The sequence below is a fragment of the Mustelus asterias genome, chromosome 13 (genome assembly GCF_964213995.1).
Source record: "Mustelus asterias chromosome 13, sMusAst1.hap1.1, whole genome shotgun sequence".
Classification (NCBI taxonomy): domain Eukaryota; kingdom Metazoa; phylum Chordata; class Chondrichthyes; order Carcharhiniformes; family Triakidae; genus Mustelus; species Mustelus asterias.
In genome coordinates this window covers 76901320-76919542 of record NC_135813.1, presented here as the reverse complement: position 1 = coordinate 76919542, position 18223 = coordinate 76901320, and the positions used below count along the sequence as shown (strand labels likewise).

The following is an 18223-nucleotide window of genomic DNA, read 5'->3' as shown; positions in this document are numbered from 1 at the left end:
TTTCCCAGTATCACTGTGGTGCACTGTGAAACAGGTTTGTGTGTCACGGAATCACAGAATTGCAATGGCACAGAAGGAGGTAATTTGGCCCATTGCATCTGCACCCGGTCTTCGAATGAGCATCATGGAATCCTAGAATCCCTACAGTGCAGAATGAGGCCATTCAGCCCATTGAGTCTGCACCAACCACAATCGCACCCAGGCCCTATCCCCATAACCCCATGTATTTACCCTAGCTAGTCCCCCTGACTAAGAATCAATTTAGCATGGCCAATCCACCTAACCCGCACATCTTTGGACAGTGAGAGGAAACCAGAGCACCTGGAGAAAACCCACGCAGACACAGGGAGAATGTGCAAATTCCACACAGAAAGTGACCCGAGGCTGGAATTGAACCTGGGTCCCTGGCACTGTGAGGCAGCAGTGCTAACCACTGTGCCACCGTGCCGTCCCATGTGTCATGGCTTAGTGCCATTTCCTTGCCTTTTCCCTTACCTCTGTGTGGCTATTGGTGTGAATAACATTAATAAATTGAAGACACTAGACTGCGAAGTTCAGAACATCAAAGGGAGGGTTAGGCATGAAGGCAAGTTGTTTAAAATGGATATGAGCAAAGATAAGATGTAGTATGAGTGGATAGCACAAATGGAAATTTACATTAGGAAGGTAAGGGAAGTGACTTGAAGCTAACAATTGTATTTTAAAAGGAGCATAAGCCATTGACGTTGATCGTAAACGGACGAAGCAAAGTGGTAAGTTTACTCTTACAGAAAAAGTAGCGGCCATATATAACATGAAAGACCTGTAAGTTCTGAGAAAGGTAATGTCTAAGGAAACACAGAACAATTGAGTAAAAGATGAAAGAGAGAAAAAACATAGTTAAAGAGAGGTTGGTAAACTGTATCAGTAAATGTAGTTACCAGATCCAAAAACGGTGTGTGCTGGAAGTGCACCAGTGAGAAACCAGTTGCTACCACTCTCCGAGAAATATGCTTTTGTCTGCAAAGTTTTTGAGACAAGCTGTGGCTTCTTGGTATTGGATAAGAGAAAGAGGAAAGTCTGTGTAAGAGTTTCCTTGTTACAACAATGGATTTGTGGGTAACATTACTGGAATTTTGTACATTAAAATCTGTGTAGACTGGTGCCTGAAATGGATGTGTAGCTTTATTTAAATTAATTTAGGGCGGCACGGTGGCAGAGTGGTTAGCACAGCTGCCTCACAGCGTCAGGTACCTAGGTTCAATTCTGGCCTCGGGTGACTGTCTGAGCAGAGTGCGCATTTTCTCCCTGTGTCTGCATGAGTTTCTTCCGGGTGTTCCGGTTTTCTCCCACACTCCAAAGATGTGCAGGTTAGGTTGATTGGTCATGTTAAATTGACCCTTGGTGTTAGGGGAAATTAGCAGGGTAAATACGTGGGGTTACAGGGATGGGGCCTGGGTGGGATTGTTGTTGGTGCAGGCTTGATGGGCTGAATAGCCTCCTTCTGCACTGTAGAGATTCAAAATAGAAATCTTTTTAGGAAATGTTTGGAAATTAGGCCAAAAATGGCTCAGTTAAGAGAGCGTTAGATTAAAGATCTAAAGGCCCCGGGTTTCAGCATGAGGCTACATGCTGGATTTCTTCACTATCTGCTAATTCACACTGCATTCCTAGTCTTGGATCACTGTCTGTGTGGAGGTTGAACATTCTCTCAATGTTTGCCTATACTTCCTCTGGGTTCTCTGGTTTCATCCCACAGTCCAACGATGTGCAGGCTAACTGGATTGGCCATGCTAAATTGTCCCTTAGAGTGCAAAAATGTGTAGGTTAAGGGGATTAGTGGGATAAGTGTGTGGGATTACGGGGATAAGGGCAGGGAGTGGGCCTGGGTAAGATGCTCTGTCAGAGGAGAGTCAGTGCAGACTCGAAAGGCCAAATGGCCTCCTCCTGCACTGTGGAGATTCTATGTGAACTGTGTAAATGTAATTGTGCGTCTTTATTTTCTTTTTTTCTTTTAATAAAAGTTTAACTTTAGTTTTAAAAATCTTCACAAGTGGTTTGAAATTCTTTCCCCTGACTTCAGATACCTTCTCATGAAGTACAAATTGCAAAATGGTTGTGATAGCTTGTTCAAGTTTCCCCTTGGGATTTGGGCAGCCTGGCACTTACCATTCGGGCTTATCATAACAACAAGCATCTATAGAGTCTCTCCATACATTCTCCGGAGGCTCTTTTCCAAGTGTGGAACAGGGCAAATGATGAAATGGGTAACGCACTGCATCAATGATTGACGAATGTGAGGCAGAATACCGATTGATCTAAACTGATCAGCGAACTGTGGGTGAATTCTACCAAACCAGCACTGAAGATTGGGAAATTTTAAATGCACGTTATGCCAAATGTAAATCATGTTTCCGTGATATTTGATGCTTAAAAATAGTTTTGCCTGAAGCTGGCCACCTGCCCCTGTGGGATCCAACTATGGTTTGCCTCAATTAAAAGCCTTTATTTGAGGTATTTCTGCCTAATGTAACTAATCATGCTATGCTTTAAAGCTAACTTAAGCTAACCTGGCCACATTTTAAAATTTAGCTTGGAATTCTGGGTTTTTAGCTTAGAAATTGGCTGCGTTCTTCGTAAGTACAAGGCAAGCAAAGTTTTGCATAAACAAGCTTTCTCATAAGGTAAACAAGCTTTCATGGTCGCGCAGCTGCCAATTGTTAATGCCGCTAAGAGACAGTCTGTACCAGTAATTTCATAAAACAAGGTGAGTATTTAGTCATACTGTGGTAACATCTATATGTTTTCAGTTCAGTTGTGTTTGAATCCTGTACAAGCTTTTTGGATCAAGTCCGTATTCCCTCTCTCTCTCTCTCTTACCAGTAAATTAATCTCTTTCGCTTTCTGTAAGTGCTAAATTCGAAAGGATGCTTAATAAAGAAATTTCTGCTTCGAACCAGTTGTGTCTAAGTCTATTCTGAAGCAATGAATAGATCCTACACCCACCCCGCCATGAACATGATGAGTTTCTATCAATCATACCCATTCATGGACAGCCTTCAAATTAAACAAGGTTTTGCTTTTAAAAGAGGCATGCAAAACTTTTTACGAAATAAAAGTAATTAAGAAACTGATGCATGCATGCCAATGAAACTTGTAAATAGCTAAGTGTAATTTTGTTTTCAAGTTAAGCTCAGTGATTTAAAATCGGGTTGATCACAAGTGGAATACTGGATACCCATATTCAAGATGCTTATTTATTGTGATAAACCCATTTTCACTGCACCAGGTTACCTCTCGTATATACAAGGAGGAATGCAAAGAAAAAATACAGCGACAATCTACTATGTTGCACAATTACACTGGTTCGTGAAAGGTTTTGCATTTGTTATTAGGTTAATGAATTTGGAAACTGAGCAATAACTTCACTTTGGAAGAACAATGTAATTTTGAGTGTTTTTTAAAAATTCATTTATGGGATTTATTGCCCATCCCTAGTTGCCCGTGGGCAGTTGAGAGTTAACCACATTGTTGTTGGTCTGGAGACACATGTAGCCAGGCAGATTTCCTTCCCTAAGGGACATTAGTGAACCAGGTGGGTTTTTCTGACAATTGACAATGGTTTCATGGTCATCGGTAGATTCTTACTTTCAGATTTTTTAAAATTGAATTCAAATTCTACCATCTGCCGTGGCGGGATTCGAACCCAGATCCTCAGAACATTAGCTGAGTTTCTGGATTAATAGTCCAGCAATAATACCACTAGGCCATTGCCTCCCCCCCATAGGTGGAAGATAACGGGAAATCCTAACATCAGCAATTGGTAAAAGCTGCTAGTACTAATGAACATAGTGGACTTCTTTTTCAGCTCAGCTATGGAAAGCCAGCAAGTGAACATATGGGACAGAATGAGCCCTTTTGCTCTTGCTGGGTTGGGAATTCAGCTGAAAGGCGAGACATGCAGTAGAGGATGATAACCGTAGGAGGGGCCGTGCAATGGTTCTTCTTGTCACAATATGTGGTAAACCTGGCTGGAGATGGATAACAAGATTGGATGTTGCCTCCCACACCCATAAATCAGGGCAGATGTGGAATTTTCCTGGCACAAAGCCATGAAGTGACTTCCTAGCATTTAACACTTGAGATTAATTCTATGTCCATAGTGTCAAAAGCACCATGTACTGAACAAGGTGGAATATAAGTCAAGTTTGAAAACACATACCAGCAGGTTCAAGAACTGCTTCTTTCCTGCTGTTGCCAGACTTTTGAATGGACCTCTCATATATTGAGCTGATCTTCTCTGCACCTTCTCTGTAGCTGCAACACTACATTCTGCACTCTATTCCACTACCCTGATGAACTTATGTATAGTATGATTTTTGCACTCAAAACAATGCTTTTCACTGCATTTCGATACATGTAACAATAATAAATCAAATCAAATCAGTAAAGGAGAACTGGCATAAGCCTTTTGCAGTTTTAAGCCACCCTAATGTTCAACCTGAGGTTTCACGGATCTATGGGCAGCAGGTTTGACTTTTGGGCAATGGTGTAACACTGACGATATTGAATCCATTGTCTGTTATAAATCTCTCCAGATTTTTGCATTGAGGACAATGAAATTTAAATTAAGAGGGATGGATAATGGCTGATTAATTCCAAATGCTTGCTTCCTATTATTGCCCAAAACAGACCAGCCTTGCCCATCATGCCTCCGATCAAATTTTACAGTTGGCGCTTAAAAATGCTTCTGATGTCATGGATACCTGTTGTATCATCATCGAGACACCAACTACCACACAGCAGACGCAGGTCATTACTGACAACCTGGTAGAGGCAAAAATCCATCCTTCACCAATCTGTCCAAGAGGGGAGAACATGCCTCAGCAGTTCAGTTACATGTCCTGTTCTGTACCAGCATGCTCCTCTGTTTGGTGTTTCAAAATGGCATCGTGTGGAGCGGACATCTTGTTTTCTTAGCAACCAGTCATCCAGTCTTTAAATAATAGTGGTTTGAAACAAACTCTGTGGCTACTGCCAGTGTCGTGTGGCTCTTTGGGTGCTTTGCCTCGGCAGAACATGGACAATCTGCTCTGAATCATGCTCATTACATCGCCAGTGTGATACTTCCATTTCCTGCGTGAGCCACATGGGTGACGGTGCCAAATTGGAGGTAGTTTGATGCTCAGCGTGGAACTGGATTTTAATTTTTTCAAGTTGTTCATTTTGGCTCCTGTCCAACAATAAACATTGTCAGCCGAGATTTCCGCAGGGGTCCTACTAATCTTCCACCATAACTTGGCAGAAACCCAGAGAAATAGCGTCAGCAGACCTTAATGCCATCTCTTCAAGCCTTCCATTAATATAACGGAAACACTAACCGCACCCCCGACTGCCCCCCTCCGCACCGCCCCCCCCTCCCCCCGCCTCCCCCCGCCTCCCCCCGCCTCCCCCCGCCTCCCCACTCTCATCCGGTAAATTTAGTTGAATCAGAACAAAATGTAGCATTTCAATGTGATTCATTGAACCAAATGAATACAATGTGATAGCCTAGTGGTATTATCGCTAGATTATTAATCCAGAAACTCAGCTAATGTTCTGGGGACCCAGGTTCGAATCCCACCATGGTAGCTGGTGGAATTTGGATTCAATAAAAAATATCTAGAATTAAGAATCTACTGAAGACCATGAAACCATTGCTGATTGTCGGAAAAACCCATCTGGTTCACTAATGTCCTTTAGGGAAGGTAATCTGCCATCCTTACCTGGTCTAGCTACACATGACTCCAGAGCCACAGCAATGTGGTTGACTATCAACTGCCCTCGAGCAACGAGGGATGGGCAATAAATGCTGGCCAGCCAGCGATGTCCACGCCCCACGAATGAATTTTTTTAAAAATTGGATTCTGGAGAGGTGTAACTAATGAGTACTTTCACTGGCATTGGCTCTCGAGGAAGGTAGGTTCTTATGGGGGTGATTTTGAGCCTGCACTGTCCGTCTGCGGGAAGGATGGCGCGTGCTCCAAATCCAGAGAGCTCGATTCGCGCCAGCGGGTTTCCGTGTTGCGATCTTACCAGCCCTTGCCGGTAGAGTGGTTCAAAACACGCTGTGGGAGCGCAGAAAGCTCAGTTTAATTTCAGCCTATCATTGGCAAGCACTTTCCCCGGGACTTTACCCCTCGTCAGATGTTCTGAGGAAACAGGATCAACTTTGTTCTGGTTTGGGGGTGGACGGAGGAGCAGGAGATTCTGGCGATGGCCATTGGGCCGTGGTGCTGGCTGCACCTTGGGGGGATGGTAGGAAGAGGCCGATGATCGAGGAAAGTTGCGGGGGGGGGGGTGTGGAGAAGATGGTGATGATGGGGGGGGGGGGGGAGGGAAGGTAGAGAAATGCCCACTCCTATCAAGGGATGGGGAGGGTTACTCAGGTTCAGACTTCTATGGTGGGATAGGGAGGGTTACTCAAGTTCAGATCGGGGCACCCTTTAACGATAGCGCACAAATCTCTGTGTAGCCGGGTTTTGCCAGCGTGTTCAGGCACCATCGCCCCTCCCCCCGCTCCCCACACCCCCCGTATGCCGGCATGAAACACATCCCTTGATTTTTTGGGGGCAGCGTGTCCTAAGATCTGGAGAGAAAACTAGCTGATTTCTCTGGAGGGAAAGACACAGATTTCCTTGCTGGAAACAACACACTGCCATTTTTTGGTTCGATTCCTCCCCCCACAATTTTAATAGAGGACATTCCCTTTTACTGTGCTCAGTGGGATAGCCTGCATTCATTACACGGTCTTGCTTTCTCTCAGAGGAAGAATCCTTACCCCTATTCCACTTCAATGGCCAGTGCTCATCCACATTTTACTGCTCTGTGAGTGCCTCTGCCCTTGGGCCAAGATACCACTATTTAAAATTAAGCGTTTCAAAACATTTGATAATGAAATGAATGGTGACTGGGCGGCACGGTGGCACAGTGGTTAGCACTGCTGCCTCACAGCACCAGGGACCTGGGTTCAATTCCGGCCTTGGGTCACTGTCTGTGTGGAGTTTGCACATTCTCACCATGTATGCGTGGGTTTCCTCCGCGTGCTCCTGTTTCCTCTCACAGTCCAAGGATACGCGGATTAGATTGACTGGCCATGCTAAATTGACCTTTGTGTCAGAGGGATTAGCAGGGTAAATGTGTGGGGTTACAGGAATAGGGCCTGGGTGGGATTATGGTTGGTACAGACTCGATAGGCCGAATGGCCTCCTTCTGTACTGTAGGGATTCTATGATTCAATGTTCTGGGCCAGTGATAATATCAAACCATTTTTTTCCAAACTGCGTGCTTAATCAGAAGAGCCAAGCAATTCTCAATGTTCATCAACAGGGAAGAGCATCCACTCTTCATCCCACACACTACTCAACTCCTGTTCTGAGTTTCAGGCTAATACCACAGAATTCAACAGTAACTTTACTAAAAGACCCTTCAAAGAACAAAGAACAAAGAACAGTACAGCACAAGAAACAGGCCCTTCGGCCCTCCAAGCCTGTGCTGCTCCTTGGTCCAACTAGACCAATCGTTTGTATCCCTCCATTCCCAGGCTGCTCATGTGACTATCCAGGTAAGTCTTAAACTATGTCAGCGTGCCTGCCTCCACCACCCTACTTGGCAGCGCATTCCAGGCCCCCACCACCCTCTGTGTAAAAAACATCCCTCTAATATCTGAGTTATACTTCGCCCCTCTCACCTTGAGCCCGTGACCTCTCGTGAATGTCACTTCTGATCTGGGAAAAAGCTTCCCACCGTTCACCCTATCTATCCCCTTCATAATCTTGTACACCTCTATTAGATCTCCCCTCATTCTCCGTCTTTCCAGGGAGAACAACCCCAGTTTACCCAATCTCTCCTCATAGCTAAGACCCTCCATACCAGGCAACATCCTGGTAAACCTTCTCTGCACTCTCTCTAACGCCTCCACGTCCTTCTGGTAGTGCGGCGACCAGAACTGGACGCAGTACTCCAAATGTGGCCTAACCAGCGTTCTATACAGCTGCATCATCAGACTCCAGCTTTTATACTCTATACCCCGTCCTATAAAGGCAAGCATACCATATGCCTTCTTCACCACCTTCTCCACCTGTGTTGCCACCTTCAAGGATTTGTGGACTTGCACACCTAGGTCCCTCTGTGTTTCTATACTCCTGATGACTCTGCCATTTATTGTATAACTCCTCCCTACATTATTTCTTTCAAAATGCATCACTTCGCATTTATCCGGATTAAACTCCATCTGCCACCTCTCCGCCCAATTTTCCAGCCTATCTATATCCTGCTGTATTGCCCGACAGTGCTTTTCACTATCCGCAAGTCCAGCCAAGTTCAACAAACCTAGATATTTAAATCAGGGATTGAAAAAAGGCACTGACTCAAGATCAGCTAAAAATATCCCTTCATATATCCAGAGCAAATAATGCACAGAAGGAGATTCAGATTGGGGAGAATATTCTGGGCTTTACAGGAGAGGGGAATAGACAGATCGCCTCCTCCTTCCCCAACGCCTGAAGCAAAGTGAGCATGGAACCAACTTATTCCACGCCCAGCCCGCCCCGCAGCTACAGCACACCATGGGTGGGCCAAATTGGGACAGGGTGAGACTTCTGCCCCTCACTGGGGGGGGGGGGGGGGGAGGTTCCGCTCATGGGAACTGTAGCTCCATCAGTCCCAGTAGCTCCAAGAGCACATTAGAGGACACTGTCACGATCGCAACCAGGGACAAGTCAAAGGCCCATGGCTCCTAGAGCTGGGTAAGGCCAGGGTATAGGGTGGAGAGGGTGAGGGCAGTTTAGGGAGGGGGGGGGGGGGCAGGTGAATGGGACTGGTTTGTTTTCAGAAGCCGGTGCGTAGGAAAAAAGGGAGTGCTGCATCTTGGTGGGGAGGAGGGGTGGGTGGGTGGTGCCTCCCGATCCACAAAGCGCAACCCACCCCAAAGATAGTAGCCCTTTCTTTCCCACCCTGTGAGAAAGTTTTTTAAACAGACAGGCAGGCTGCCAACTACCACCTGATTACCCATGCCAACCATGTTGGGGTGTGGGCAGCATGTTATTGGGGTCAATTAACTTGTTAACAAGCCCTGTTGACCCTTGATTATTTATTTAAGTATGGTGAGCGGGCTGCCCATTTTAGCACCCGCCCACCCCTCTGTGCTATGGGGGTAAGTTCAGTGGTGCGGGAAGGTGGTGGGGTAGGCATTCACCTTATTTTATGTGCTCCTCTTACAAAAAACACACCCAGCGGGGGACGCACTCACCAACAACCTGTCCTGGTTCCTCCATGCCGATGCTACAGTCAGGAAAGCCCACCAATGCCTTTACTTTCTCAGAAGGCTAAGAAAATTTGGCATGTCCACTACAACTCTCACCAATTTTTACAGATGCACCATAGAAAGCCTCCTTTCTGGTTGTATCACAGCTTGGTATGGCTCCTGCTCTGCCCAATACTGCAAGAAACTACAAAGGGTTGTGAACGTAGCCCAATCCATCACGCAAACCAGCCTCCCATCCATTGACTCTGTCTACACTTCCCGCTGCCTCGGCAAAGCAGGCAGCATAATCAAGGACCCCATGCACCCCGGACATTCTCTCTTCCAGCTTCTTCTGTCAGGAAAAAGATACAAAAGTCATACCAATCGACTCAAGAACAGCTTCTTCCCTGCTGCCATCAGATTTTTGAATGGACCTATCTTATATTAAATTGATCTTTCTCTACACCCTAGTTATGACTTTAACACTACATTCTGCACCCTCTCCTTTCTTTCTCCCCGAGGTACTCGATGAACGCTATGCTTTGTATAGCGCACAGGAAACAATCCTTTTCACTAACTCAATACATGTGACAATAATAAATCAAATCAAAGTCAAATCAAATCAAACACATAAAATGAAGACCATCCATTTAGTAAATCACAGTGGAAAGCTGTTTTACTAAGTGGAATAGCTATCTGACTGTACAAGGGTGGAGCAGCAGCTATTACAGAGCCACTCTTCACAAGCATCCCACATTCACAAACTACATTCACAAACACCATTTGTTTTTTTTTAATGGAATTATAATTATATTGAGTCTCTTTACTTCAGTAAGTGTCCTTATTTTACAGAATGTCAATGTCATCAACACAACCTCAGGCAGTCCCCTGGAAGGAAGGCACGAGTAATAATTAACAGATGGCTAGCTGATTGTGCGTGTCAGTAAATTGAAATAATAATTTGTAAACTCTAGTCTATAAACTGTTCTGCAGTTCCCAATGGTCATATTAACTTTCTAGCACACTGAAGGGTCACTGTGTGATCGGTTTCTAGGTAAGCTGGGCGTGTGTACCTCTGGTCTCCTCACCGGGTGGCCAATGGTAAACATTGTTGTTGGACATGTAACCAAATACAAAGGAGCAGCCACCTCAGATAGTTGAATGTGGGGTGCAACCTCAGTCATTGCACCCAGTGTGAAGCATGGTTTCAGCATGTTGCAGAATGATCACATGGCCAGGACATTTATTAAGTCACTGAAATACACATGACATTCTGCAAATCCACTCCGGGGGCCCCATTCGTGGCAGAATGAATCCTGGAAATTCGGTAAACTTCCCCTCATTTTCAGAGTACAATTTAGAGGTAGTCCTTCAACAATATGTATCTGACAGTAGGTCTGAGGCAGGTTGCTGCAGGTATTGCAAAGGTTTTAAAAACCAAAATAAGCTTATTCCTTTCCTACATTCCAATTCTGACTAGACACCCAAAGTACTTCATTGGTTGTAAGCACTTTGGGATGTCCCGAGGTCATGAAAGGCACTATACAAATGCATGCCAGTCATTCTTTTATTCAACTTTGGATGATAAAGTACCCTGCAAAACTCAAAGTGGAAGTTATTTTTCCAAACTGTGCCTTGTACCCAGTAACTGATCTAATAAATGTCACCATGTTTTGGAGAAGTTCCCAAAAGTCACAGAATCATAGAATCCATACAGTGCAGAAGGAGGCTGTTTGGCCCACCGAGCCTGCACTGACAGCAATCCCACCCTGGCCCTATCTCCATAGCCCCACATATTTACCCTTGTTGCCATGACACTAAGGGGCAATTTAGCATGACTAATCAACCTAACCTTGGAGTGTGGGAGGAAACCGTAACACCCGGAGGAAACCCACAAGGAGAATGTACAAACTCCACACAGGGACCTGAGGCCGGAATTGAACCCGGGTCTCTGGCACTGTGAGTTAGCAGTGCTAACCACTGTGCCACTGTGTTGGCACAATGACACTCTGTCCAACCCAAATGTCTCTTCCACCTTCTTCCGTCGGGAAAAAGATACCAAAGTCTGAGGTCACGCACCAACCGACTCAAGAACAGCTTCTTTCCTGCTGCCATCAGACTTTTGAATGGAACTACCTCGCATTAAGCTGATCTTTCTCTACACCCTAGCTATGACTGTAACACTACATTCTGCACTCTCTCATTTCCTTCTCTATGAACGGTATGCTTTGTCTGTATAACGCACAAGAAACAATACCTTTCACTGTATACTAATACATGTGACATAAATAAATCAAATCAAAGTCAAAAAAATCATGTTCAACACTCCCTACTTCCAGCGCTCAGCAAATTGTGCCGAATAAATTGGCAAACAGGAATCAAACTGGAGAGTAAATTGTTCTCATTTCAAGCTAATTCATTGTGGGTGACAAGTCAATGCTCCATTTCTTACTCCGTCTTCTTTGCTTCAAAACAAGCCCACTTGTATAAGATCACAGATCTTAGCAGCCTGGACCTGTAGTACCAAAAGGTGCTTAAACTTTTACCGCTAAATATTAAGCAACCATGTCTTTTGAACTTGTAAATGCCATACACAAAGGATCCAATACATTACTGCAGAAACTTCAGGACCGTCGACTTGTGATAGCCAGGAAGCCCTGAATGACAAACATTTAATAAATATTATGCCATTTATCACATTAACTCAAGGAAATGGTAAGTCATTGGAAGTAGCAACATACAGATTTCTCGGAATTTTACCCATTTGTTTCAACTGAGGGATAAGGTTTTCTTTATGCTTGTAAGTCAACATGATTGGCCTTCGGATACTGTAGGGTTCATGGTGAAAATGAACAATAGATTGATACACTTCATTTAGCTTAGGAGGGACAAATAATGATGTTAATATTTCTACCCTTAATCATTATCATCAGGGCAACTGCTAACTAATAAAAGCATTATTGCTTGTGACTTCTAAGGAAAAATTGAGGAATTATGGATTGAGGGATACATATATTTTAAAGAAACTTTTTTGGTGAATATTTGCCTTATTATCTAAATACTGTATATTTTTCCCTTTCTTGTGTGACTGCCTTTATTAGTTCTATGGGAATACTGTAAACCTGCTGGTCCAATCACCCTCTCAATTAGCTGTAATTACATTCATGGTAAAGAACCCATTTGGTTGCAGTTTGCTGGAACCAGCCAATGCACTGCATCCAAGATTTATTAGACTTGCCTTTACTGTTTAATTTCTGAGCTTTTGTGTGGCATGTCGCAATAAGTGGGAAATTGAAACAACATTGCACCCTCTACAAGACATCTGGGATCTGCATGAACTGGGCAAACAACTATGGACCTCCTTAAATAATCAGATTAAAAAATCGTTGTTGAGCCACATGGAGTCTGAACTAGTTACAGCAGTGATACAATGTCAATTAAAGTACAGAAAACAAAATAAAAGGCATGATTCTTTAGCCCCACCACACTGTGTTTCGCAGCAGCCGGAGGCAGCCCACTGTTGGTCGGCAGCGGGATTTTCCAGTCCCGCTGCTGTCAATGGGATTTCTCACTGAATCCACCACACGCCATTGGGAAACCCTTGGCAGGGATGGACCCCCTCCGCCAGGAAACCCATGGCAGGGGTGTGCCGTCGGCGAGACTGGAAGATCCTGCCGACGTGAACAGCCTGAAGATCTCGCTCAAAGTAAGGATGAGAAAAGTTGGATGAAGAGGGGGGGGGAGGGATAAAGAATCAGAGAGAAAAAGTTAAAATGAATGTAATTGAAAAACATTTTTAAAAAATCTCCAACAACAATTAGCAGGCAAAGGAATGAGATTTGACACTTGTAACAGTTAATTTTTCAGTGCCAGAGAGGTTGTTTGTAAGTAATTAAAACTGATCGCACCGTTCAGAGGAATACTGGGACTGAAATGGAAAAAGCTAACTTTTGATGGTGAGTTTAGTCTTTCACTACAGTGTCAGTACAGGAAGCTCACATTGTTCAATACACTTAAATGGGGAGCCAGATAGTGAGATGCAGTTTGCGGAGGACAATGACTTGCAGATTTATCTGTGCATCTGTGTTTGGCATTAGTTGCTGACTGATTTGCTCATAAATAACACCTCACCATTATTTTTACTGTAAATTCTGGTCCAAAGCATTCTGAGACATCCAAGAAACAAGGTCAGACTGTAGGCAGAAAATTATAACAATTGCCAATCGCCAGAAGGACTGTATGATCTCAGTGATCTCCTTCCAATGCTTGGATTTTGGACTCCTCTGAAGCACTGTCTTTATCCTCCTCTTCCTTTTTTGCTTCCTCCTCTCAGTCCTCCTCAGAGGAAGAATTCCAGGTCCTCCTCTTCATCCAGTTCCAGTCCTCTTTGTAGTGCCATGTTTTGTTTTTCATTTATGGGATGTGGGTATCACTGGCTGTTACTTGCCACTTGCCAGTCCAAGCCTGGATATTATCCATGTCTCACTACATTTGGACTGCTTCAGTTTCTGAGGGGTCATAAATGATACTGAACATCATACAGTTATCAGGGAACATTCCCACTTCTGACCTAATGATGGAAGGAAGATCATTGAGGAAGCAGCTGAATATGGCTGTGCCTGGGACACCACCCTGAAAAGCCCTGCAGTGATGTCCTGGAGCTGTGTGATTGATCTCCAATCACCATAACCATCTTCCTTTGTGCCAAGTGTGACTTGAACCAACAGAGGATTTCCCCCCTGATTCCCATTGACTCCAGTTTTCCTAAGGCCATACTTAGTCAAATGTTGCCTTGATGTCAAGGGCAGTCACTCTCACCTCACCGCTGGAATTTTCTTGTGACTACGTTTTAACCAAGGTTGTAATGGGGTCAGGAGCTGGAACCTAAACTGAGTACCCTTGAACAGGTTATTGCTTGAGTAAGTGCTTGATAGTGCAGTTGATCCTCCCTCCTTTACTGGTGATCAAGACTAGACTGATGGGATGGTAATTGGCCAGGTTGGATTTGTCCTGTTTCTTGTGTAGAGTTTTTCACATTACCAGGTCGATGCCAGTGTTGTAGCTGTACTGGAACAGCTTGGTTCGGGTGCAGCAAGTTCTGGAGGTCAAGTCTTCAGTACTAGTGCTGGAATGCTGTAAGGACCCATAGCCTTTGCAGTATCCAGTGCCATCAGCCGCTTCTTGATATCATGTGGAGTGAATAGAAGTGGCTGAAGACTGACATCTGTGATGCTGGGGACCTCCGGAGGAGGCCGAGATGGTCATTCACTCAGTACTTCTGGCTGAAGATTGTTGCAAATGCTTCAGCCTTAACGTTTACACTGATGTGCTGGCCTCCTCCCTCACTGAATATGGGGATATTTGTGGAGCCTCCTCCTCCAGTGAATTGTTTAATCGCCAACCACCATTCACAGCTGGATGTGGCAGGACTGCAGAGCTTAGATCCGACCCAGTGATTGTGGAATGCTTAGTGCTGCGTATCATTTGCTGCTTATGCCATTTGCCATGCAAGTAGTCCTGTTTTGTAGCTTCACCGGGGTTGTCATCTCATTTTTAGATATGTCTGATGCTGCCCTTGGCATTGTCTCCTGCATTCTTCATTGAACCAGGGTTGATCCACTGGCTTGGTGGTAATGGTAGAGTGGGGGATATGTGGTTGAGTACAACTCTGCTGTTGCCTCAAGTCAATGACTCGTCATGACATCAGACAGGTCACCGCTGCCCTCTTCCAGGTGACAGGAATGTGTATCCATTTTGAGATTGGTGGGCCAGTGCAGACACAGAGGGCATTGGGCTTTGCTGCCATCGAATACTTGCCTTAGATCTTCGGGGTCATCAGTTGTACCCATGTAGCCATCAAGGCACTAACAGACCTGGCAGATTCCTGAACAGAAAAGGCTACCACTTGCTGTGAGCATAGAAAGTACATCTTCCAGGTCGCTGCCATGCTCTTCGCGGCACGGTAGCACAGTGGTTAGCACTGCTGCTTCACAGCTCCAGGGTCCCGGGTTCGATTCCCGGCTCGGGTCATGTCTGTGTGGAGTTTGCACATTCTCCTCGTGTCTGCGTGGGTTTCCTCCGGGTGCTCCGGTTTCCTCCCACAGTCCAAAGATGTGCGGGTTAGGTTGATTGGCCAGGTTAAAAATTGCCCCTTAGAGTCCTGGGATGTGTAGGTTAGAGGGATTAGCGGGTAAATATGTGGGGGTAGGGCCTGGGTGGGATTGTGGTCGGTGCAGACTCGATGGGCCGAATGGCCTCCTTCTGCACTGTAGGGTTTCTATGATTTCTATGAAGAATGCCCAGTTTTGAGCTGTTAGATGTGTTTGAAGTTTATCCCATTTAGCACGGTGATAGTGCCACGCAACACAATGGAGGGTATCTTCAGTGTGAAGACGGGACTTTGTTTCCACAAGAACTACATGGTGGTCACTCCTACCAATACTGTCATGGACACATGCATCTATGGCAGGCTAGTTTGTCAGAATGTGGCACACAACAGACCACCACAATATAAGACACCATATCTGACAGGGCACCACATAAGCAATCAAGATAACAGTCGTGCATCTTCAAGATTCTAATGGTCTGTTTAATATAGGTAAATGTTAGTAGACGTCTTTGGTTGTTCTGTCTCTCTGCTTCCATGGCTGGATACTGGATGGATGCAGGAGCGGCCTTTTCAAGGAATAAACCCTGATCCCTCAGAGTTTGGATGCTGTCCTAAAGAGATTTGGCACCTGAATCACTTGCAGGATGAAGAAATCACAAGAGCTTCTCAAGAGCATGGCAGCGACCTGGAAGATGTACTTTCTATGCTCACAGCAAGTGGTAGCCTTTTCTATTCAGGAATCTGCCAGGTCTGTTAGTGCCTTGATGGCTACATGGGTACAACTGATGACCCCGAAGATCTAAGGCAAGTATTCGATGGCAGCAAAGCCCAATGCCCTCTGTGTCTGCACTGGCCCACCAATCTCAAAATGGATACACATTCCTGTCACCTGGAAGAGGGCAGCGGTGACCTGTCTGATGTCATGACGAGTCGTTGACTGCGAGATGCCAGCCAGGTCTGCCCTTGGAACAATCCGGAGGCATGAAAACTGTTAGGCGGCATACCTAATGGCTGGAATTTTACCAGCCCGCCCACCACGGGAATTGGAGCGGGTGAGGGGTGGAGCGGGTGAGGGAAGGTCCATTAACCTCGTGCGGGACCTTACGGTTTTGGGACGAGCGAAGCTGTATAATCCCGCCCAATGTCTCAGATAGTACCTGCTTCCCCGCGCGTTACCTCCTTTGTTTCCTCCTGACCACGAGGGTACACGTGCTGAAGCTCCTTCTTACCACTCTGTGCAATGTAGGAGGGTAGCCTGTTCCCATCTCAACCACCTCAGCAGCCACTTTGTTTGCTCACCAGGGCTTACCCTGCCAACCTCTGCTGTCTAAATGATGCCAACAGCCTCATAGATTCATAGAATCTCTACAGTGCAGAAGGAGACCATTCGGCTCGTTAGTTCTGCACCGATTCTCTGGCAGAGCATCCCACCCAGGCCCTATCCCTGTAACCCCATGTATTTACGCCACCAATCCCCCTAACCTACACATCTTGGGACACTAAGGGGCAAACCTACATATCTTTGGAGTGTGGGAGGAAACCGGAGCACCCAGGGGAAACCCACGCAGACACGGGGAGAACGTGCAAACTCCACACAGACACTCGCCCGAGGCTGGAATTGAACCCAAGTCCCTGGTGCTGTGAGGCAACAGTGCCAACCACTGTGCCACCTCAACAGCCAACTTCCTTTTGAAAATCGTGTTGCGTTCCGGGGGTGTTGGGATCTGCCTCCCAAGTGAAAGCCAGCACTTGGGGAACAGACAACCTTCTGACCTGGAGGCCCAGTTCTAACTAATTTACAGCTGGAAACACTAAACAGCAGGGTTTACTCTGCACTGTGAAGTGGTAATGGAGCGAGCTTTAATTCGAAATGTCTTCCTGTAAAAAAATCAATGGTGTACACATGGAAAACATTTCTGCCTGAAGCAAAAGCCATTGCCACTGAGTTATTGCATTCCCGCCGCTCACCATTGGATGGGCATGTTATAAAACAGGTTAAATGTAAAATGATACACATGCCTCACTGTGAAGGAGTTCATGGCAGCAAGCCCCCCTCCTGGCCAACAGAACCAATATTATTCCAAATTGTTCAGAATCACATCTTCTTTTTACCATTAATACTTGGAGACAATGCGTGTATTTTCAACTTCTTTTTCCTGGGAAAGATAATGACTGTAGCTGCCACTGAGTGCTTAATGGATCGAACAGAATAGGCCCGAGCAGTTCCTAATTGGTCAAAATGCTTCAAGCTTCAGAAAGTGCTACATTTACTCTGATTTTTAATAGGCTTTCAAACAAATACAGTGTTTGATTTCTGCCAGATTATTAGCTTCATGGAGCTATTTGGAGTCCCTATTATTATTATTTTTTGATGTTGTGAATTTCTCTGCTCATCAAGAGGTCTACAGAGGAACAGGAAGTGCTTTCAACGCTTCCAGCCAGCTTCAAACATTCACTGGCCATAAAGAATGAACCTCCTTCTACTCTTGACAACTTATCCTGAGCCACTCTCAGTAAAGATCTCCTTCTGCTCTAATGTAACATTTCCATTTCCCTTGAATGCCAGCCCTTTTCATGGATATTCCAAGGCTCAAACTTTTCTGCCGCACACTTTAACTCAGCTAAGAATCTAGCTCAGACTATTCTTAAAATGACTTTATACTGGGTTCAAAATGACTCATCAAACTGTCTCGATGCAATCAGCTCCTGTCAATTTATTTGAAACATATCTGACTCTCTACTGTGCGAGCGAAAGAGAGGGCTGTAGAGTGAGCGAGAGACAGAGCGAGCAAGAGACAAAGCGATGGTCGGAGCGAGTGAAAGAGTGAGGAATAGGGTGAGCGAGAGAGAGA

General features: G+C 45.3%; 1 protein-coding gene across 1 annotated transcript in view; it reads right to left on the bottom strand.

The window, feature by feature from the left end:
* The window catches only part of LOC144502775 (transmembrane protein 132C-like), a 1024516-nt gene that overhangs the window by 573773 nt on the left and 432520 nt on the right, over positions 1-18223 (bottom strand). The gene's annotated exons all lie outside the window — the stretch shown is intronic.